This window comes from Aulostomus chinensis, chromosome 5 (assembly GCF_037954235.1).
Source record: "Aulostomus chinensis isolate RoL2024-O1b breed Wild chromosome 5, RoL_Achi_v1.0, whole genome shotgun sequence".
NCBI lineage: Eukaryota > Metazoa > Chordata > Actinopteri > Syngnathiformes > Aulostomidae > Aulostomus > Aulostomus chinensis.
In genome coordinates this window covers 1,337,177-1,359,650 of record NC_141324.1, presented here as the reverse complement: position 1 = coordinate 1,359,650, position 22,474 = coordinate 1,337,177, and positions in this window count along the sequence as shown.

The window sequence follows — 22,474 nt, the reverse complement described above, 5'->3', positions numbered from 1 at the left end:
CAGCTTCACACGTGAGAGGTAGCAGGATTCATTCATGTGTTCACGCTGTCACTGTCAGGTGGAGCTTAACATGAGAGGTAGCTGGATCATTCATGTGTTCATGCTGTCACTGTCAAGTGCAGCTTCACACGAGAGAGATAGCAGGATCATTCATGTGTTCATGCTGTCACTGTCAAGTGCAGCTTAGAATGAGAAAGGTAGCAGTATTCATTCATGTGTTCACGCTGTCACTGTCAAGTGCAGCTGAACATGAGAGGTAACAGGATCATTCATGTGTTCATGCTGTCACTGTCAAGTGCAGCTTCACATGAGAGGAAGCTGGATGATTCATGTGTTCATGCTGTCACTGTCAGGTGGAGCTTCACATGAGAGATGTAGCAGGATCCATTCATGTGTTCATGCTGTCACTGTCAAGTGCAGCTTCACATGAGAGGTAGAAGGATCATTCATGTGTTTATGCTGTCACCGTCAGGTGGAGCTTCACATTAGAGGCAGCAGGTTCGTTCATGTGTTCATGCTGTCACTATCAAGTGCAGCTGAACATGAGAGGAAGCAGGATCCATTCATGTGTTCAAGCTGTCACTGTCAATTGCAGCGTCATATGTGAGAGGTAGCAGGATCCATTCATGTGTTCACGCTGTCATTGTCAAGTGCAGCTTCACATGTGAGAGTTAGCAGGATCATTCATGTGGTCATGCTGTCACTGTCAAGTGCAACTGCACATGAGAGATACAGCAGGATCATTCATGTGTTCATGCTGTCACTGTCAGGTGGAGCTTCACATGAGAGGTAGCAGGATCCATTCATGTGTTCACGCTGTCACTGTCAAGTTCAGCTTCACATGTGAGAAGTAGCAGGATCATTCATGTGTTCACGCTGTCACTGTCAAGTGCAGCTTTACATGAGAGGTAGCAGGATCATTCATGTGTTCATGCTGTCACTGTCAATTGCAGCTTCACATGAGAGAGGTAGCAGGATCATTCATGTTTTCATGCTGTCACTCTAAAGTGCAGCTTCTTATTAGAGAGGTAGAAGGATTCATTCATGTGTTCACGCTTTCATGTCAGGTGGAGCTGCACATGAGAGGTAGCATGATGAATTCATGTTTTCCTGCTGTCACTGTAAAGTGCAGCTTCACACGTGAGAGGTAGCTGGATCATTCATGTGTTTAGGCTGTCACTGTCAAGTGCAGCTTCACATGAGAAAGGTAGCAGGATCCAATCATTTGTTCATGCTGTCACTGTCAAGTGCAGCTTCACATGAGAGAGGTAGCAGGATCATTCATGTTTTCATGCTGTCACTCTAAAGTGCAGCTTCTTATTAGAGAGGTAGAAGGATTCATTCATGTGTTCACGCTTTCATGTCAGGTGGAGCTGCACATGAGAGGTAGCATGATGAATTCATGTTTTCCTGCTGTCACTGTAAAGTGCAGCTTCACACGTGAGAGGTAGCTGGATCATTCATGTGTTTAGGCTGTCACTGTCAAGTGCAGCTTCACATGAGAAAGGTAGCAGGATCCAATCATTTGTTCATGCTGTCACTGTCAAGTGCAGCTTCACATGAGAAAGGTAGCAGGATCCATTCATGTCTTCATGCTGTCACTGTCAAGTGCAGCTTCACATGACAGGTAGAAGGATCATTCATGTGTTTATGCTGTCACCGTCAGGTGGAGCTTCACATTAGAGGCAGCAGGTTCATTCATGTGTTCATGCTGTCACTATCAAGTGCAGCTGAATATGAGAGGAAGCAGGATCCATTCATGTGTTCATGCTGTCACTGTCAAGTGCAGCTTCATATGTGAGAGTAAGCAGGATCCATTCATGTGTTCATGCTGTCACTGTCAAATGCAGCTTCACATGAGAAAGGTAGCAGTATCCATTCATGTCTTCATGCTGTCACTGTCAATTGGAGCTTCACATTAGAGAGTTAGCAGGATTCATTCATGTGTTCACGCTTTCACTTTCAGGTGGAGCTTCACATGAGAGGTAGCAGGATCATTCATGTGTTCATGCTGTCACTGTCAAGTGCAGCTTCACATTAGAGAGTTAGCAGGATTCATTCATAAGTTCATGCTGTAACTGTACAGTGCAGCTTCACACGTGAGAGGTAGCTGGATCATTCATGTGTTCATGCTGTCACTGTCAAGTGCAGCTTCACATGAGAGATATAGCAGGATCATTCATGTGTTCATGCTCTTACTGTCAAGTGCAGCTTCACATGAGAGGTTGCAGGATCATTCATGTGTTCATGCTGTCACTGTAAAGTGCAGCTTCACACTTGAGATGTAGTAGGATTCAGTCATGTGTTCACGCTGTCACTGTCAGGTGGAGCTTCACATGAGAGTTAGCAAAATGAATTCATGTGTTCATACTGTCACTGTAAAGTGCAGATTCACACGTAAGAGGTAGATGGATCATTCATGTGTTCATGCTGTCACTGTCAAGTGTAGCTTCTCATGTGAGAGGTAGCAGGATCCATTCATGTGTTCATGCTGTCACTGTAAAGTCCAGCTTCACGTATGAGAGGTAGCAGGTTCCATTCATGTGGTCATGCTGTCACTGTCAAATGCAGCTTCACATGTGAGAGGTAGCAGGATTCATTCATGTTTTCACGCTGTCACTGTCAGGTGGAGCTTCACATGAGAGGTAGCATGATGAATTCATGTTTTCATGCTGTCACTGTAAAGTGCAGCTTAACACGTGAGAGGTAGCTGGATCATTCATGTGTTCATGCTGTCACTGTCAAGTGCAGCTTCACATGAGAAAGGTAGCAGGATCCATTCATTTGTTCATGCTGTCTCTGTCAAGTGCAGCTTCACATGAGAGGTAGCAGGATCATTCATGTGTTCATGCTGTCACTGTCAATTGCAGCTTCACATGAGAGAGGTAGCAGGATCATTCATGTGTTCATGCTGTCACTCTAAAGTGCAGCTTCACACGTGAGAGGTATCTGGATCATTCATGTGTTTAGGCTGTCACTGTCAAGTGTAGCTTCACATGAGAAAGGTAGTAGGATCCAATCATTTGTTCATGCTGTCACTGTCAAGTGCAGCTTCACATGAGAAAGGTAGCAGGATCCATTCATGTCTTCATGCTGTCACTGTCAAATGCAGCTTCACATTAGAGAGGGAGCAGGATCATTCATGTGTTCATGCTGTCACTGTCAAGTGCAGCTTCAAATGAGAAAGGTAGCAGTATCCATTCATGTGTTTATGCTGTCACCCTCAGGTGGAGCTTCACATTATAGGCAGCAGGAATATTCATGTTTTCATGCTGTCACTATCAAGTGCAGCTGACAAGAGAGGAAGCAGGATCCATTCATGTGTTCAAGCTGTCCCTGTATAGTGCAGCGTCATATGTGATAGGTAGCAGGATCCATTCATGTGTTCACGCTTTCACTGTCAAGTGCAGCTGAACATGAGAGGAAGCAGGATCCATTCATGTGTTCAAGCTGTCACTGTCAAGTGCAGCGTCATATGTGAGAGGTAGCAGGATCCATTCATGTGTTCATGCAATCACTGTCAAGTGCAGCTTTAAATGAGAAAGGTAGCAGGATCCATTCATGTTTTCATGGTGTCACTGTCAAGTGCAGTTTCACATTAGAGAGGTAGCAGGATCATTCATGTGTTCATGCTATCACTGTTAAGTGCAGCTTCACATGAGAGGTAGCAGGATCATTCATGTGTTCATGCTGTCACTGTCAATTGCAGCTTCACATGAGAGAGGTAGCAGGATCCATTCATGTGTTCATGCTGTCGCTGTCAGGTGCAGCTTAGCATGAGAGGTAGCAGGATCCATTCATGTTTTCATGCTGTCAATGTCAAGTGCAGCTTCACATTAGAGAGGTAGCAGGATCATTCATGTGTTCATGCTTTCACTATCAAGTGCAGCTTCACATGAGAGGTAGCAGGATGATTCATTTGTTCATGCTTTCACTGTCAAGTGTAGCTTCACATGAGAGGTAGCAGGATCATTCATGTGTTCATGCTTTCACTGTCAAGTGCAGCTTCACATGAGAGGTAGCAGGATCATTCATGTGTTCATGCTGTCACTGTCAAGTGCAGTTTCACATTAGAGAGGTAGCAGGATCATTCATGTGTTTATGCTGTCACCCTCAGGTGGAGCTTCACATTATAGGCAGCAGGATCATTCATGTGTTCATGCTGTCACTATCAAGTGCAGCTGAACATGAGAGGAAGCAGGATCCATTCATGTGTTCAAGCTGTCACTGTCAAGTGCAGCGTCATATGTGAGAGGTAGCAGGATCCATTCATGTGTTCATGCTGTCACTGTCAAGTGCAGCTTCAAATGAGAAAGGTAGCAGGATCCATTCATGTTTTCATGGTGTCACTGTCAAGTGCAGTTTCACATTAGAGAGGTAGCAGGATCATTCATGTGTTTATGCTGTCACCGTCAGGTGGAGCTTCACATTATAGGCAGCAGGAATATTCATGTTTTCATGCTGTCACTATCAAGTGCAGCTGACAAGAGAGGAAGCAGGATCCATTCATGTGTTCAAGCTGTCCCTGTATAGTGCAGCGTCATATGTGATAGGTAGCAGGATCCATTCATGTGTTCACGCTTTCACTGTCAAGTGCAGCTTCACATGTGAGAGTTAGCAGGATCCATTCATGTGTTCATGCTGTCACTGTCAAATGCAGCTTCACATGAGAAAGGTAGCAGGATCCATTCATGTCTTCACGCTGTCACTGTCAATTGCAGCTTCACATTCGAAAGGTAGCAGGATTCATTCATGTGTTCACGCTGTCACTGTCAGGTGGAGCTTCACATGAGAGGTAGCAGGATCCATTCATGTGTTCACGCTGTCACTTTCAGGTGGAGCTTCACATGAGAGGTAGCAGGATCCATTCATGTGTTCATGCTGTCACTGTCAGGTGCAGCTTCAAATGAGAAGTAGCAGGATCCATTCATGTGTTCATGCTGTCACTGTCAAGTGCAGCTTCAAATTAGAGGTAGCAGGACCCATTCATGTGTTCATGCTGTCACTATTAGGTGCAGCTTTAAATGAGAGGTAGCAGGACCCATTGATGTGTCCATGCTTTCTCTGTCAAGTGCAGCTTCAAATGAAATGTAGCAGGACCCATTCATATGTTCATGCTGTCACTGTCAGGTGCAGCTTCAAATGAGAAGTAGCAGGATCAATTCATGTTTTCATGCTGTCACTGTCAAGTGCAGCTTCAAATGAGAAGTAGCAGGACCCATTCATGTGTTCATGCTGTCACTGTCAAGTGCAGCTTCAAATGAGAGGTAGCAGGATCCATTCATGTGTTCCTGCTGTCACTGTCAAGTGCAGCTTCACATAAGAGAGGTAGCAGGATCCATTCATGTGTTCATGCTGTCACTGTCAAGTGCAGCTTCACACGAGAGAGGTAGCAGGATCATTCATGTGTTCATGCTTTCACTGTCAAGTGCAGCTTCAAATGAGAAAGTTAGCAGTATCCATTCATGTGTTCACGCTGTCACTGTCAGGTGCAGCTTCACATGAGAGGAAGCTGGATCCATTCATGTGTTCATGCGGTCACTTTCAATTGGAGCTTAAAATGAGAGGTAACAGGATCCATTCATATGTTCATGCGGTCACTGTCAAATGGAGTTTCACATGAGAGAGGTAGCAGGATCCATTGATGTGTTCACGCTGTCACTTTCAGGTGGAGCTTCACATGAGAGGTAGCAGGATCCATTCATGTGTTCATGCTGTCACTGTCAAGTGCAGCTTCAAATGAGAGGTAGCAGGACCCATTCATGTGTTCATGCTGTCACTGTCAGGTGCAGCTTTGAATGAGAAGTAGCAGGATCCATTCATGTGTTCATGCTTTCACTGTCAAGTGCAGCTTCAAATGAGAGGTAGCAGGACCCATTCATGTGTTCATGCTGTCACTGTCAGGTGCAGCTTTAAATGAGAGGTAGCAGGACCCATTCATGTGTCCATGCGTTCTCTGTCAAGTGCAGCTTCACATGAGAGACTTAGCAAGATCCATGCATGTGTTCATGCTATCACTGTCAGGTGCAGCTTCACATGATAGGTAGCACGATCCATTCATGTGTTCAAGCTATCACTGTCAAGTGCAGCGTCATACGTGAGAGGTAGCAGGATACATTCATGTCTTCACGTTGTCACTGTCAAGTGCAGCTTCACATGTGAGAGGTAGCAGGATCCATTCATGTGGTCATGCTGTCACTGTCAAGTGCAGCTTCACATGAGAGATATAGGAGGATCATTCATGTGTTCATGCTTTCACTGTCAAGTGCAGCTTCAAATGAGAGGTAGCATGACCCATTCTTGTGTTCATGCGGTCACTGTCAAATGGAGCTTCACATATGAGAGGTAGCAGGATCCATTCATGTGTTCACGCTTTCACTTTAAGGTGGAGCTTCACATGAGAGGTAGCAGGATCATTCATGTGTTCATGCTGTCACTGTCAAGTGCAGCTTCACATTAGAGAGGTAGCAGGATTCATTCATGTGTTCATGCTTTCACTGTCAAGTGCAGCTTCACATGAGAGGTAGCAGACTCATTCATGTGTTCATGCTGTCACTGTCAAGTGCAGCGTCATACGTGAGAGGTAGCAGGATCCATTCATGTCTTCACGCTGTCACTGTCAAATGGAGTTTCACATGAGAGAGGTAGTAGGATCCATTAATGTGTTCATGCTGTCACTGTCAAGTGCAGCTTCAAATGAGAGGTAGCAGGACCCATTCATGTGTTCATGCTGTCACTGTCAGGTGCAGCTTTGAATGAGAAGTAGCAGGATCCATTCATGTGTTCATGCTTTCACTGTCAAGTGCAGCTTCAAATGAGAGGTAGCAGGACCCATTCATGTGTTCATGCTGTCACTGTCAGGTGCAGCTTTAAATGAGAGGTAGCAGGACCCATTCATGTGTCCATGCTTTCTCTGTCAAGTGCAGCTTCAAATGAGAAAGTTAGCAGTATCCATTCATGTGTTCACGCTGTCACTGTCAGGTGCAGCTTCACATGAGAGGTAGCTGGATCCATTCATGTGTTCATGTGGTCACTTTCAATTGGAGCTTAACATGAGAGGTAGCAGGATCCATTCATATGTTCTTGCGGTCACTGTCAAATGGAGTTTCACATGCGAGGTAGCAGGATCCATTGATGTGTTCACGCAGTCACTTTCAGGTGGAGCTTCACATGAGAGGTAGCAGGATCCATTCATGTGTTCATGCTGTCACTTTCAGGTGCAGCTTTGAATGAGAAGTAGAAGGATCCATTCATGTGTTCATGCTGTCACTGTCAAGTGCAGCTTCACATGAGAGGTAGCAGGACCCATTCATGTGTTCATGCTGTCACTATCAGGTGCAGCTTTAAATGAGAGGTAGCAGGACCCATTCATGTGTCCATGCTTTCTCTGTCAAGTGCAGCTTCACATGAGAGAGTTAGCAAGATCCATGCATGTGTTAATGCTGTCACTGTCAGGTGCAGCTTCACATGAGAGGACGCACAATCCATTCATGTGTTCAAGCTGTCACTGTCAAGTGCAGCGTCATACGTGAGAGGTAGCAGGATCCATTCATGTCAAAACGCTGTCACTGTCAAGTGCAGCTTCAAATGAGAGGTAGCAGGACCCATTCATGTGTTCATGCTGTCACTGTCAGGTGCAGCTTCAAATGAGAGGTACTAGGATCCATTCATGTGTTCATGCTGTCACTGTCAAGTGCAGCTTCACATGAGAGAGGTAGCAGGATCATTCATGTGTTCATGCTGTCACTGTCAGGTGCAGCTTCACATGAGAGGTAGCTGGATCCATTCATGTGTTCATGCGGTCACTTTCAATTGCAGCTTCAAATGAGAGGTAGCAGGGTCCATTCATATGTTCATGCGGTCACTTTCAAATGGAGCTTCACATGAGAGAGGTAGCAGGACCCATTCATGTGTTCATGCTGTCACTGTAAGGTGCAGCTTTAAATGAGAGGTAGCAGGACCCATTCATGTGTTCATGCTTTCTCTTTCAAGTGCAGCTTCACATGAGAGGTAGCGGGATCATTCATGTGTTCATGCTGTCACTTTCAAGTGCAGCTTCACATGAGAGGTAGCAGAATCCATTCATGTGTTCATGCTGTCACTGTCAAGTGCAGCTTCACATAAGAGAGGTTGCAGGATCCATTCATGTGTTCATGCTGTCACTGTCAAGTGCAGCTTCACATTAGAGAGGTAGCAGGATCCATTCATGTGTTCATGCTGTCACTGTCGAGTGCAGCTTCACTTGAGAGGAAGCAGGATCTTTCATGTGTTCATGCTTTCACTGTCAAGTGCAACTTCACATGAGAGGTAGCAGAATCATTCATGTGTTCATGCTGTCACTGTCTAGTGCAGCTTCACATGACAGGCAGCAGAATCATTCATGTGTTCATGCTTTCACTGTCAAGTGCAGCTTCACATGAAAGGCAGCAGGATCATTCATGTGTTCATGCTGTCACTGTCAAGTGCAGCTGAACATATGAGAGGGAGCAGGATCCATTTTTGTGTTCATGTTTTCACTGTCAACTGCAGCTTCACATGAGAGGTAGCAGGATCATTCATGTGTTCATGCTGTCACTGTCAATTGCAGCTTCACATGAGAGGTAGCAGGATCATTCTCGTGTTCATGCTGTCACTGTCAAGTGCAGCTGAACATGTGAGAGGTAGCAGGATCCATTCATATGTTCATGCGGTCACTGTCAAATGGAGCTTCACATGTGAGAGGTAGAAGGATCCATTCATGTCTTCATGCTTTCACTGTCAAGTGCAGCTTCACATTCGAGAGGTAGCAGGATCATTCATGTGTTCATGCTGTCACTGTCAGGTGGACCTTCACATGAGAGGTAGCAGGATGAGTTCATGTGTTCATGCTGTCACTTTAAAGTGCAGCTTCACACGTAAGAGGTAGCTGGATCATTCATGTGTTCATGCTGTCACTGTCAAGTGCAGCTTCACACGAGAGAGGTAGCAGGATCATTCATGTGTTCATGCTGTCACTGTCAAGTGCAGCTTCAAATGAGAAAGGTAGCAGTATCCATTCATGTGTTCACGCTGTCACTGTCAAGTGCAGCTGAACATGAGAGGGAACAGGATCCATTCATGTTTTCATGCTGTCACTGTCGAGTGCAGCTTCAAATTAGAGAGGTAGCAGGATCCATTCATGTGTTCATGCTGTCACTGTCAAGTGCAGCTTCACATGTGAGAGGTAGCAGGATCATTCATGTGTTCATGCTGTCACTGTCAAGTGCAGCTTCACATGAGAGGTAGCAGGATCCATTCATGTGTTCATGTTGTCACTTTCAAGTGCAGCTTCAAATGACAGGTAGCAGGACCCATTCATGTGTTCATGCTGTCACTGTCAGGTGCAGCTTTAAATGAGAGGTAGCAGGACCCATTCATGTGTTCACGCTGTCACTGTCAAGTGCAGCTTCACATGAGAGAGTTAGCAGGATCCATGCATGTGTTCATGCTGTCACTGTCAGGTGCAGCTTCACATGAGAGGTAGCAGAATCCATTCATGTGTTCATGCTTTCACTATCAACTGCAGCTTCACATTCGAGAGGTAGCAGGATCATTCATGTGTTCATGCTGTCACTGTCAGGTGGACCTTCACATGAGAGGTAGCAGGATGAGTTCATGTGTTCATGCTGTCACTTTAAAGTGCAGCTTCACACGTAAGAGGTAGCTGGATCATTCATGTGTTCATGCTGTCACTTTCAAGTGCAGCTTCACACGAGAGAGGTAGCAGGATCATTCATGTGTTCATGCTGTCACTGTCAAGTGCAGCTTCAAATGAGAAAGGTAGCAGTATCCATTCATGTGTTCACGCTGTCACTGTCAAGTGCAGCTGAACATTAGAGGGAACAGGATCCATTCATGTTTTCATGCTGTCACTGTCAAGTGCAGCTTCACATGTGAGAGGTAGCAGGATCCATTCATGTGTTCATGCTGTCACTGTCAAGTGCAGCTTCACATGAGAGGTAGCAGGATCCATTCATGTGTTCATGTTGTCGCTTTCAAGTGCAGCTTCAAATGACAGGTAGCAGGACCCATTCATGTGTTCATGCTGTCACTGTCAGGTGCAGCTTTAAATGAGAGGTAGCAGGACCCATTCATGTGTTCATGCTTTCTCTGTCAAGTGCAGCTTCACATGAGAGAGTTAGCAGGATCCATGCATGTGTTCATGCTGTCACTGTCAGGTGCAGCTTCACATGAGAGGTTGCAGAATCCATTCATGTGTTCATGCTGTCACTGTAAACTGCAGCTTCACATGTGAGAGGTAGCAGGATCCATTCATGTGTTCACGCTGTCACTTTCAGGTGGAGTTTCACATGAGAGATAGCAGGATTATTCATGTGTTCATGCTGTCACTGTCAGGTGATGCTTCACATGAGAGGTAGCAGGATCCATTCATGTGTTCATGCTGTCACTGTCAATTGCAGCTTCACATGAGAGGTAGCAGGATCATTCACGTGTTCATGCTGTCTCTGTCAAGTGCAGCTGAACATGTGAGAGGGAGCAGGATCCATTCATGTGTTCATGCTGTCACTGTCAGGTGCAGCTTCAAATGTGAGGTAGCAGGATCATTCATGTGTTCATGCTTTCACTGTCAAGTGCAGCTTCACATGAGAGGTAGCAGGATCCATTCATGTGTTCATGCTGTCACTTTCAAGTGCAGATTCAAATGACAGGTAGCAGGACCCATGCATGTGTTCATGCTGTCACTGTCAGGTGCAGCTTCAAATGAGATGTGGCAGGACCCATTCATGTGTTCATGCTGTCACTGTCAAGTGCAGCTTCACATGAGAGAAGTAGCAGGATCCATTCATGTGTTCACGCTGTCACTGTCAAGTGCAGCTTCTCATGAGAGGTAGCTGGATCCTTTCTTGTGTTCATGCTGTCACTGTCAGGTGCAGCTTCACATGAGAGGTTGCTGGATCCATTCATGTGTTCATACGGTCACTTTCAATTAGAGCTTCACATGAGAGGTAGAAGGATCCATTCATGTGTTCATGCTGTCACTGTCAAGTGCAGCTTCAAATGAGAGGTAGCAGGACCCATTCATGTGTTCATGCTGTCACTGTTAGGTGCAGCTTCAAATGAGAAGTAGCAGGATCCATTCATGTGTTCATGCTGTCACTGTCAAGTGCAGCTTCACATGAGAGAGGTAGAAGGATCCATTCATGTGTTCATTTTGTCACTGTCAGGTGCAGCTTCACATGAAACGTAGCAGGATCCATTCATGTTTTCATGCTGTCACTGTCAAGTGCAGCTTGACATTAGAGAGGTAGCAGGATCCATTCATGTGTTCATGCTGTCACTGTCAAGTGCAGCTTCACATGTGAGAGGTAGCAGGATCATTCATGTGTTCATGCTGTCACTGTCAAGTGCAGCTTCACATGAGAGATAGCAGGATCCATTCATGTGTTCATGCTGTCACTTTCAAGTGCAGCTTCAAATGACAGGTAGCAGGACCCATTCATGTCTTCATGCTGTCACTGTCAGGTGCAGCTTCAAATGAGAGGTGGCAGGACCCATTCATGTGTTAATGCTGTCACTGTCAAGTACAGCTCCACATGAGAGAATTAGCAGGATGCATGCATGTGTTCATGCTTTCACTGTCAGGTGCAGCTTCACATGAGAGGTACTAGGATCCATTCATGTGTTCATGCTGTCACTTTCAAATGGAGCTTCACATGAGAGAGGTAGCAGGACCCATTCATGTGTTCATGCTGTCACTGGAAGGTGCAGCTGTAAATGAGAGGTAGCAGGACCCATTCATGTGTTCATGCTTTCTCTGTCAAGTGCAGCTTCACATGAGAGAGTTAGCAGGATCCATGCATGTGTTCATGCTGTCACTGTCAGGTGCAGCTTCACATGAGAGGTAGCAGAATCCATTCATGTGTTCATGCTGTCACTGTCAAGTGCAGCTTCCCATTAGAGAGGTAGCAGGATCCATTCATGTGTTCATGCTGTCACTGTCGAGTGCAGCTTCACTTGAGAGGAAGCAGGATCATTCATGTGTTCATGCTTTCACTGTCAAGTGCAACTTCACATGAGAGGTAGCAGAATCATTCATGTGTTCATGCTGTCACTTTCTAGTGCAGCTTCACATGACAGGCAGCAGAATCATTCATGTGTTCATGCTTTCACTGTCAAGTGCAGCTTCACATGACAGGCAGCAGGATCATTCATGTGTTCATGCTGTCACTGTCAAGTGCAGCTGAACATATGAGAGGGAGCAGGATCCATTCATGTGTTCATGTTTTCACTGTCAACTGCAGCTTCACACGTGAGAGGTAGCAGGATTCATTCATGTGTTCACACTGTCACTGTCAGGTGGAGCTTAACATGAGAGGTAGCAGGATCATTCTCGTGTTCATGCTTTCACTGTCAAGTGCAGCTGAACATGTGAGAGGTAGCAGGATCCATTCATATGTTCATGCGGTCACTGTCAAATGGAGCTTCACATGAGAGAGGTAGCAGGACCCATTCATGTGTTCATGCTGTCACTGTCCGGTGCAGCTTTAAATGAGAGGTAGCAGGACCCATTCATGTGTTCATGCTTTCTCTGTCAAGTGCAGGTTCACGTGAGAGAGTTAGCAGGATCCATTCATGTGTTCACGCTGTCACTGTCAAGTTCAGCTTCACATGTGAGAAGTAGCAGGATCATTCATGTGTTCACGCTGTCACTGTCAAGTGCAGCTTCATGTGTGAGAGGTAGCAGGTTCCATTCATGTGGTCATGCTGTCACTGTCAAGTGCACCTTCACATGTGAGAGGTAGAAGGATCCATTCATGTCTTCATGCTTTCACTGTCAAGTGCAGCTTCACATTCGAGAGGTAGCAGGATCATTCATGTGTTCATGCTGTCACTGTCAGGTGGACCTTCACATGAGAGGTAGCAGGATGAGTTCATGTGTTCATGCCTTCACTTTAAAGTGCAGCTTCACACGTAAGAGGTAGCTGGTTCCATTCATGTGTTCATGCTGTCACTGTCAAGTGCAGCTTCACGCGAGAGAGGTAGCAGGATCATTCATGTGTTCATGCTGTCACTGTCAAGTGCAGCTTCACATGAGAAAGGTAGCAGTATCCATTCATGTGTTCACGCTGTCACTGTCAAGTGCAGCTGAACATTAGAGGGAACAGGATCCATTCATGTTTTCATGCTGTCACTGTCGAGTGCAGCTTCACATTAGAGAGGTAGCAGGATCCATTCATGTGTTCATGCTGTCACTGTCAAGTGCAGCTTCACATGTGAGAGGTAGCAGGATCATTCATGTGTTCATGCTGTCACTGTCAAGTGCAGCTTCACATGAGAGGTAGCAGGATCCATTCATGTGTTCATGCTGTCACTGTCAGGTGCAGCTTTAAATGAGAGGTAGCAGGACCCATTCATGTGTTCATGCTTTCTCTGTCAAGTGCAGCTTCACATGAGAGAGTTAGCAGGATCCATGCATGTGTTCATGCTGTCACTGTCAGGTGCAGCTTCACATGAGAGGTAGCAGAATCCATTCATGTGTTCATGCTGTCACTGTCAACTGCAGCTTCACATTCGAGAGGTAGCAGGATCATTCATGTGTTCATGCTGTCACTGTCAGGTGGACCTTCACATGAGAGGTAGCAGAATCCATTCATGTGTTCATGCTGTCACTGTCAACTGCAGCTTCACATTCGAGAGGTAGCAGGATGAGTTCATGTGTTCATGCTGTCACTTTAAAGTGCAGCTTCACACGTAAGAGGTAGCTGGATCATTCATGTGTTCATGCTGTCACTGTCAAGTGCAGCTTCACACGAGAGAGGTAGCAGGATCATTCATGTGTTCATGCTGTCACTGTCAAGTGCAGCTTCAAATGAGAAAGGTAGCAGTATCCATTCATGTGTTCACGCTGTCACTGTCAAGTGCAGCTGAACATTAGAGGGAACAGGATCTATTCATGTTTTCATGCTGTCACTGTCGAGTGCAGCTTCACATTAGAGAGGTAGCAGGATCCATTCATGTGTTCATGCTGTCACTGTCAAGTGCAGCTTCACATGTGAGAGGTAGCAGGATCATTCATGTGTTCATGCTGTCACTGTCAAGTGCAGCTTCACATGAGAGGTAGCAGGATCCATTCATGTGTTCATGTTGTCACTTTCAAGTGCAGCTTCAAATGACAGGTAGCAGGACCCATTCATGTGTTCATGCTGTCACTGTCAGGTGCAGCTTTAAATGAGAGGTAGCAGGACCCATTCATGTGTTCATGCTTTCTCTGTCAAGTGCAGCTTCACATGAGAGAGTTAGCAGGATCCATGCATGTGTTCATGCTGTCACTGTCAGGTGCAGCTTCACATGAGAGATAGCAGAATCCATTCATGTGTTCATGCTGTCACTGTCAACTGCAGCTTCACATGTGAGAGGTAGCAGGATCCATTCATGTGTTCACGCTGTCACTTTCAGGTGGAGCTTCACATGAGAGATAGCAGGATTATTCATGTGTTCATGCTGTCACTGTCAGGTGATGCTTCACATGAGAGGTAGCAGGATCATTCATGTGTTCATGCTTTCACTGTCAAGTGCAGCTTCACATGTGAGATTTAGCAGTTCCATTCATGTGTTCACGCTGTCACTGTCAGATGGAGCTTTACATGAGAGGTAGCAGGATCAATTCATGTGTTCATGCTGTCACTGTAAAGTGCAGCTTCACACATGAGAGGTAGCAGGATCATTCATGTGTTCATGCTGTCACTGTCAAGTGCAGCTTCACATGAGAGAGGTAGCAGGATCATTCATGTGTTCATGCTGTCACAGTCAAGTGCAGCTGAACATGAGAGGTAGCAGGATAATTCATGTGTTCATGCTGTCATTGTCAGGTGCAGCTTCACATGTGAGAGGTAGCAGGATCAATTCATGTGTTCATGATGTCACTTTCAGGTGGAGCTTCACATGAGAGGTAGCAGGATCCATTCATGTGTTCATGCTGCAGTGTAAAATGCAGCTTCACATGAGAAAGGTAGCAGGATCCATTCATGTGTTCACGCTGTCACTGTCAAGTGCAGCTTCACATGAGAAAGGTAGCAGGATCCATTCATGTGTTCACGCTGTCACTGTAAAGTGCAGCTTCACATGAGAAAGGTAGCAGGATCATTCATGTGTTCATGCTGTCACCGTCAGGTGGAGCTTCACATGAGAGGCAGCAGGATCATTCATGTGTTCATGCTTTCACTATCAAGTGCAGCTTCACATGAGAGGTAGCAGGATCCATTCATGTGTTCATGCTGTCACTGTCAAGTGCAGCGTCATGTGAGAGGTAGCAGGATCCATTCATGTGTTCACGCTGTCACTGTCAAGTGCAGCTTCACATGTGAGAGGTAGCAGGATCCATTCATGTGGTCATGCTGTCACTGTCAAGTGCAGCTTCACATTAGAGAGGTAGCAGGATTCATTCATGTGTTCATGCTGTCACTGTCAGGTGGAGCTTCACATGAGAGGTAGCAGGATCAATTCATGTGTTCATGCTTTCACTGTAAAGTGCAGCTTCACACGTGAGAGGTAGCAGGATTCATTCATGTGTTCATGCTGTCACTGTCAAGTGCAGCTTCACATTAGAGAGGTAGCAGAATCATTCATGTGTTCATGCTGTCACTGTCAAGTGCAGGTTCACATGAGCTTAGAAGTTTCTGAAGGGAGACTGGTGGTCATGAGAGAACTGAATGGATGGAGGGGGGGTAGAAGAACAGGGTGGCAGTAGGGGACACAGGAGTGGATCAGGAGTTTAATGATAGACGTGATGGTAGAATATTGTAGTCGATCTGTTTCGGATAGGAAGACTGGAAGTTCCTGTGTGGTCTGCACTCCGGAACAAAAGGTGGCGGTAATGCGCCAATAAGCTGAATGCCAACCGAAGAAGAATAATAGGAAGAAACCGGGACGTTTTCAAACAACAAGGAAGGAAGGAGAAGTCCGTGAACCCCCGGCCTCGGTCTTTGTCTCCTGAAGGCTGAGTGGCGCCGGTAGAACCTCAACATGTGCGCCGCGCAGCTGCTGCGGGTGTCGGTCCAGGAGCGGATCCTCGCCGCCGCTGAAGACTTCCTGCTGCAGCTGGGAGAAGGAGACTCAGCGGCTGGAGTCCCGGTGCTGAGAGCGCTGCTCACCGAGCGGCTGACGGCGGCCGCGGAGCAGATCGTGGCTCTGCTGGAGGAAACCGTGGCGGAGTACGAGCGGGAGAACCGCCGGCAGAGGTTGCTGCTCGATGCCGTGCTGAAGCCCCGAGTCAGGCTGGACAGAGCAGGTGTGTCCCCGCAGGGACCTGCTGGGCCCCTCATTCAGCCCAGGAAGTGGAGCTGCAGCAGGGCCGGTTCTAGACAGGCATTTATGAGGAGGCACACTGTGGCGACGGAGGTGGGAAAGGGTATGGTGGTGGTGATTGTGTTGGGGGGGGGGGGGGGTTATGTGGTTCTCTGGATAACTGATTTTGTCATGTAATTTTTCAGACCTTTACCCTAAGACCGGTCCAACCTGGTCCCACTCGTCCCACCTGAAGGCTCAGCTTCTGCTGGTGTAACTCTTGGGGTCACTGAGGCCCACAAACCCCTGAAAAATTCAAAAAAGAAACTACAAAAACTTAAAACCCATTTCTCATCAGATGCCAACAACAAAATCTTGACATCTGCCTTCATTGGATGGCCTGTATCAAATACATTCAAACCAACAAGAACACTTGTCACTGTTGCCAATAGCAACAAAACTAAAAAGGGTCGGCCAGGTTATGAAAGAGATCAATAATCAAATCAATAAAATAGAACATCTATCCAGATCTTGACAACCAACAACAGAAATGATCTTAACTGGACGGTCCAATTCTGGGATAGATTTACCAAATAAAGTCAGAATCAAAAAAGAGCTCTCAATGTAGCTGATATTCACCAAACTGAAGGGTTGGCGTTGTGTTCAACCTCTTGCTTGTCTTCTTGTCCTGTTCTCAGCTTGTTGTTTGCACCTGAACAGCTCCACTCTCCTTTCTCACCAGTCCACTCCTCAACAACAGCCTCCTGTTAACAAACCTCCATATCCAAGTCATTTGTTCTGGACTTCTCATGGCCCAAGTTGACCAAAGTCCTCTTTCTTTGATGGAACGTGATGCGATGGTAGGGGGTTCAGATCTGTGACAAAGCAGAGAAGGAACTCTCCCAAGATGCTGAAGATGCATCAATGACAGGGCACGGAGGGAAAGAGAGGAGAGGAGGTGAACCTGTCCTCTCAGTGCTGCCTTTTCCAGTGGATTCTTCAGCTTCTGGAGTAAATCTGGTCCACATTCAGTTTGTGGCTCATCTGTTACTTTCTGAAGGGAGAGAGAGAGAGAAAGAGAAACGTCATTCTGAGTGCAACCCAACGCAGCAAAAAGCTGTGCTGGAACCTGACGGGCTACGTCCTGGCCTGGGCCTGTTAGGGTCCAAGCAGTGATTGATGTTGATGGAGGCAGTGGGGTTGGGAGGGTGTTTGTGTGTGTGTGTGTGTGTGTCTGTCTGTCTGTCTGTCTGTCTGTACTTGGCTCTTTTCCCAGATGTCTCCTGTTTTTGCTGGGTGGGCTGACATGTGTAGTACAGGTCTCAGTGATCCAGCACTCACTTGTGGTTCTAGTGACTTCACTCTCATTCTCCAGCAGGATCACATTGCAGAAATTAACAATCCGACGAGTGGATGTGATCATGAACGGACAAAAACATACACAACGACACAACGTTGATCCAAGCATCTGAAGCCAGCGTTTCTGTTCCCAGTTTGCTGACTGGTGGTCAGTAGCAGGACGTCTCTTTTCATTGGGTTGATTTCTGTTTCAGTCTGTTGCTCCGCTGTTTCAGAGTCAAATGAAGAGATTTCTGATGTTGCTGTTTGTGTCCTGCAGATGTGGAGCAGCTGCTGGTGATTAAAGAAGAGGTTCCCCCTGAGCTGCAGGACCCAGAGCCCCCCCACATTAAAGAGGAGTGGGAGGAGCTCTGGACCAGTGAGGAGGGAGCGCAGCTTCAAGGGCAGCAGGAGGCTGATATCACCACGTTCCCCTTCACTCTGGTCCCTGTGAAGAGTGAAGCGGACGAAGAGAAACCTCAGTTCCCACAGCTTCATCAGAGTCTAGCTGAGGAGATCTTGAAAGAAGAGTCTCTGAGCAGCAGCCCAGTTCATCATCTGAAAACAGAAGCTGATGGAGAAGAGAGTGGAGGACCAGAACCAGAACCAGCCAGCAAGGTAGATCCAGATCCACTTGTACAACCCCAGACTGAAGACCAGATGTCAGACTCTTCTGAAGCTGAGACTCAAGTCAGTGAGGATGAGCATCCTTGTAGGTGCTCAAAATGCAGTCAAGGTTTTAGTAACAGAAGGCGTTTGGATAAACACATGAGAACGCACACTGGGGAGAAACCATTCTCATGCTCAGATTGTGGCAGAAGATTTTCAGAGGAGAAACATCTGAACAGACACATTAGAAAGCACACTGGAGAGGAACCATTCCCCTGCTCAGTTTGTGGCAAAATGTTCTCAGTTAAGAGACATCTGAAAAGACACATGAGAACACATACCGGAGAGAAACCATTCCCCTGCTCATTTTGTGGCACAAGATTGTCAGAAAAGACAGATCCGAAAAACCACATGAGAACACACACTGGGGAGAAACCATTCCCCTGCTCAGTTTGTGGAAAAAGATGGTCAGACAGGGGAAATATGAAAAACCACATGAGAACACACTGGGGAGAAACCATTCCCCTGCTCAGTTTGTGGAAAAAGATGGTCAGACAGGGGAAATATGAAAAACCACATGGGAACACACTGGGGAGAAACCATTCCCCTGCTCAGTTTGTGGAAAAAGATGGTCAGACAGGGGAAATATGAAAAAACACATGAGAACACACTGGGGAGAAACCATTCCCCTGCTCAGTTTTTTTAGTTGCACTAAAAGATTCTTGGTAAAGAGACAACTGAAAAGACACATAAAAAGGCACACTTGGGAGAAACCATTTGTCCAAACATGGCATTGAAGCCATGAAAAAGAGGGGGAAACACAGGTTGAAAGCCAAATAATTAATGTATTTGACTAAAAAAACACAGCGATAAATCAAAAATGGGCCCAGGTGCTTCCAACTAGGAGGAATGAACAGCTCCCCATCCTCCAGATACCTGCTGCAACACAAGAAACATCATGAAAGACAAGAGATTCCGCGTGACCTTTCAGTTAAACGTGTTGGGAGCTAATTTGCAGTATGCACCAAAACCTGGTTACATTTGGATGTTGCAAAAATACATCCCTGCAATTCTTCAAAACAATTAATAATACAAGAACACACATTAGGTTGTTTTGCACTGGACTGGTCCTTTAAGAGATTCACAGGATTTTGAACACCACTCTGGATTTTTCAGGAGGCCAGTGCAGCGAAGCTAAGACTTGGGGGTCTTGCTTCTTTGTTCCTGTCAATATGCATGCACCTGCATTGTGGAGCAGCTGCAGAGTCTTCAACCACTTGTTAGTACAGCCTGATAATAAAGAGTTACAATAGAGCAGTGACATCACTAGATAATGGGTCTCTAAGGGTTTGGGGCCAAGCACAGGAACTTCTGTGTTATCAGGGTTGAACAGTGAAAAGTTATAAGTCATCCAGGCCTTCGTGTCTGGAATGCATGCTTGTAGTTTAGACCAGTGTTTCCCAACCAGGGGTACGCGAGCACATTGCAGGGGGTACGTGGAAAAATTAAGTATTTATTTCCACGATAATAAAAAATATTCTTAGTCATTTCATAAGTCCGTCAATAAAATGGTACGTGTGCGACTTGTTTCCCTGGGGAGACAATAACCTGTGGCACAGCCATACCAAAATCACACAGCGGGAACCTGTTTACCTGCAGGCAAACATGGATAAATGGCTGAAACGTCCAGTTGCTGTGGATCCAGGAGGGGGAAAAGAGCCGCCGACAAACGCAAGAAAGATTCCAAACTTGAACCAAGGCAGTACAGTGAAAACTATATTTGATATGGATTCACTTGGACGTCTGCGGACCCACCGCAGCCTCAGTGCTACTTTTGCGGTGAAGTCCTGGCAAATAACTCCATGAATAATAACAATATCATGATAATATATTAGTATTAATAATGCAGTATTAATAATACAAACATTTACTATAATATTGTTTCTTATATTTATAATTTGTATTGCCTTGAAGGCAACATAATTTTATGTTTAATTTGAGTTAAATAAGAAGATAATGCCTGAATATTAAATGTTCAATTTAAGAAGATGAAATAAAATGACTTGCGTTGAATATTCAGTTGTGTTATGTTCTACTTTTGGAGAATCATGAACACGTATGAGTGAAGGGGTGCTCATGGTGTGACAAAAAGGCTCAAGGGGTACACAAGACAAAAAAGGTTGGGAACCACTGGTTTAGACAACTGCTGGCCTTCATCCAGCTTTATTGATAAATGTGACTGAGTACCATCTGTATGGAGTGTTTCCCAACAATGGGACCTAAAGGAAGCATATAGAAAGTGAAGAGTATCGGCCCCAGCACTGAACCTTGAGGAACACCGTGTTTAACTTTGGTTTCTATAGAAGATTTATCATTAACGTCTGCAAACTGAAGTCAACCTGATGAATACGAGTTAAACCAGTTTAATGTTGTTTGCTTAATGCCAGTGATGGGTGGATGAGGCGTCATGAAGCGTGTCGACACAATGACACACTGTGTTGATACTGTGTCACTGAATACTGACACCTGCTGGACTTTAAACTTCCCTGCAGGCTTGACAGACTGAACTGACACTGATTTGATGACCTGGTGTACACAATAATGTCATTCAAGTCTTTGCATTCATATTGGATCATTCCATGTCTTTAAACAATGTGAAGATGTATCTTAATGTGAAAATCTAAGTGAAAATGGTGGTAATGAGGACGCTTGTGGACTTTTACAAATTTTTATTTCAAAAAATAAGTTTTTCTAACGTTTTCAAATCAAGTCTGTTGCGTTTCTTGCAAGTGATTTCTCCTGCCGTGGAGAACACACGCTCACATGGCCCTGATGATGCCGGCGTGCACAGGAAGTCTTTGGCCAGCAGGAAGAGGCTGGGACAGGCAGTCTGCTGGCTCTTCCAGTGTACCAGAGGATCTTGTGTCCGTCCAATATCTGCTAGTATAGCTGTACTCGCTGTAGCTGCACTTCTTCCAAGTCTCCCCACTTCATCATCCAAGTGCTGCCACAGGTCATCTAAAAGAAAGAAAAAACAAAATTGGCTTTTTAGTACAATTTCCAAAAACAAGCACAGAATGACGAGCAACATGGCCGATGGGGTTGAGATAGCTGTGGTGAAGGTCCGGGCTGGGCCTCGTTGGTGCGCCTGATGACACGCGCACACTCATACCGCAGTCTGGTTACAGCCTCGTCCACCTGGAGGAACCCAAGTGATTTGAATCTGGGGTCCAGAAGTGTTGCTAGGGGCAACACACTCATAGACTCCAGACTGGAAGCAGTGGCTGGGACTCCACGCTTCAGGTGCTCATGTAGGTGTGTGGCTGCCTGTGTGTGCAAGGGTGAAGCGTGACGCTCTCGTGCAAGATAGAGCACGTTCATCATCAGGATGACCTTTGACCCTGACACTCACCTCTCTTCAGACAGCTCCTCTGTAGCTTGATGGAAAGGAGCAAGCACTACAAGTGCTTCTCCTATGGTGGTGAACTCCTCAGCTGTCAGTGGAGTCAAATCTGTCTTTAGAGAGGCCAGAGGTTCCCACACTGGTTCCCTCTCATCATGCAGCCCTGACAGCTGTGTGTGCTGTTCCAGCGTGTTGGCACCTCACTGATGAGTTTCAGGGTTGGCCCTCCCATCTGTTGCTGCACCTGAGCCAGCGTCTCCTTGGCTGTAGTGCTTGATCTCAAGTGTGTGACAGTGTTCCTGGCTTTGTGTCTGATGATGGAAGTGTGGGTCTGATCACAGGATTTTCTGACTCCTAGATTCAGACGATGTGCAGTGCAGACTGAGTGGTGAATTTGGAGCTGTCTAGTGGATGCTGTCATGTCTGGTGCTGCGTCGGTCACTAGACACTTCACTTTGTTGGTGATGGCCCAGTCCTCCATCATGCCTCTTTGGACTGGGGCCAAACTGTCAGCAGGGTGACTTGGTGGAAAGTCTTGCACTCCCAACACATTCATTCTCACGAACGCAGTGACAGGTCAGAGCCAAGGGAGCCTCCATGTCCACAGATGTCCACATGGCAGCTGGACTTCCTTTTTCACTCCTTCCCGTTCCTCCTGGTACTTTTTGGCCACCGTTTGTTTGATGGTCTGAAAATGACACCCAGAGTAAATCAATACATTGAAATTCAAGATGAAATAAACTGGAGATATCAACTACTGCTTTAGATCATCTCCACACAAACCTTTCTGGTTGGCAAACATGAGGCTCAAGGACCTGAACCAGTTCCCTGAACCCTTCACTCTCAACAGTGCTGAGGGGC